Source organism: Theropithecus gelada, chromosome 2 (assembly GCF_003255815.1).
Source record: "Theropithecus gelada isolate Dixy chromosome 2, Tgel_1.0, whole genome shotgun sequence".
NCBI lineage: Eukaryota > Metazoa > Chordata > Mammalia > Primates > Cercopithecidae > Theropithecus > Theropithecus gelada.
The window spans coordinates 67,056,554-67,058,649 of record NC_037669.1 but is presented as its reverse complement, the minus strand read 5'-3'; the positions used below and the strand labels follow the sequence as shown (position 1 = coordinate 67,058,649).

Below are 2,096 nucleotides of genomic sequence, written 5' to 3'. Positions count from 1 at the left end.
TGCTCCCTTGTGGAATTGTTGTAAAGGTGAGTGAGATAATGCATGTGAGCTGCCTGGCACACCATTTCTCAAGTTCAAGTTCAAGGCCTATATTTAAAGCCTCAATCAATGGAAGTGACTATTGTTAATATGCTTTGTCTTAACTTAGTATTTCTCATAAATAGATCCTGTGATGCAGATTTGCCTCTAAATAGTTTATTTGGGAGGTAATCCCAATAAACCTTTCTTTTTTTTTTTATAAACAGAGTGTCGTGCTCTGTCATGCAGGCTGGAGTGCAGAGGCACGATCTTAGCTCACTGCAGCCTCCGCCTTCTGGTATCAAGTGATTCTCCTGCCTCAGCCTCCCGAGTAGCTGGGATTACAGGTGCCCTCCATGACACCCGACTGATTTTTGTATTTTTAGTAGAAATGGGGTTTCGCCATGTTGGCCAGGATGGTCTTGAACTCCTGATCCCAAGTGATCTGCCCTCCTCAGCCTCCCAAAGTGTTGGGATTAAAGGCGTGAGCCACTTCGCCCAGCCCCAAGAAACATCTTTAGAGGAGTTAGGAACATTACAGGTGTGAGCCACCGCGCCCGGCCGAGGACATCAAATAGTCTAAAGGGAGACATTCCAACATCAATGCTGTGATTTCGTGATTCCACAAAAGACCCAAGCATTGTCTCTCTTTCCATTCTATTATTCTTCAATGTTGGCTTGCAGCCTCATGATCACAAAATGGTTGCTGCACCTCTGGGTATTACATCTATATTCAAGGCAGGAAAAAGCTGAAGTACATCTGTCCACTATATCAGGAAAGCAATTTTTATCAGACTGCCCCCTTCCCCGTCAGATTTTTAGCTACTCTTCAGTCAGAAGTGGGTCATAGACATATCCAGTCACGAAGACAGCTTGGGAATTCATGCACTTAGCTTTCCAGCATCTATAGCAGAAGCAGATCAGGAAGAAAAGGGTGGGGAAAAGGTGTGGAGTTAGCCAGTCAACAGTGTCTGCCAAAGGAGAATGAACCTAAAAGCACTTCAAAGCCATTTAATAGCAAATTTTGTTAGCAAATTATCTTTCCAAAGCACTTATCTTAGTTTTCTTAAAAATGATCATGTTTGCGTGGACCGCTCTCCGCCGACAGGTCTCTTCCACAGACCCCTCTCGCTTTAGCCCTCAATCTCTTTCAGTTCTATCTTTTCTCTCGGTTCATACAAACAAGGAAGTCGCCCCCAGTGGAGCTCCGGTTCCCCAACGGGAGGCGGCCCTGGGGGCGGAGTCAACCCTGGAGGCCACGCCCTCTGGGAAAGCGCGAGGCATGCAAATTTGAAATGAAAGCCCGGGAACGCCGGAACAAGCACGAGTGTAAGATTTCCCTTTTACATGTGGAGAATAAGAACTCAGCCCGAGTGTGTAATGGCATCAATAGTGGTGTGGACGAGACAAAGGGAATGAGGCAAGGAGCGAGGCTGGGGCTCTCACCGCGACTTTAATGTGGATGAGAATGGGACGGTAACGGCGAGGGGGCGAAAGCAATAGAATCGTTTCTCGGCCTTTTATCAGAGATCGAGTGTAGTGTTTGTTCTTATTAGTTTAGCGTCTGAGGCCAGTATGTTAGATGCGTTTTTGGAGCAGAGAGATGGAATAGGGTCTTGTTCTCGCTACTTCACGTATCGACAGGAACGGTGCACTTCTTTCAGGGATACAACATCTTTGCAAGATTAGAAGGGAAGAGCACTGCAGAGTAGCTCGCACACATGGTATCTGTGATACGCCGGTTTTCTCGTTGTGCTACCTTAGGGTTCCTGGTCTGCGGACACACGGTGGGCTTTTCAGCACTTCCATTTTCGCTGTGACTACACCGCTTTGGGAAGACTAGGACCCAAAATGAGACTTCCCGTTTCTGTATCTGCAGACAGAGAGAGCGTGTTCAATGTTTCTTGGAGGTCCTTAGATCTCAGCTTGGGCAGTCAGGTGGTGGTGACCTTTTAAAGGAAAGGGGTCCTCCAGTGTTGCCCAGCCTGGACTTGAACTTCTTCCTCTTTTTTTCCCCCAAGTTCTGTACACATGTGCAGAACGTGCAGGTTTGTTACATAGATATGCATGTGCCATGG

The 2,096-nt window shown here is 47.0% G+C and overlaps 1 pseudogene; it reads left to right on the top strand.

The window, feature by feature from the left end:
• Positions 1-1,522: 1,522 nt before the first annotated feature.
• LOC112619989 lies at positions 1,523-1,695 on the top strand (annotated as a pseudogene).
• The last annotated feature ends 401 nt before the right edge of the window (positions 1,696-2,096 follow it).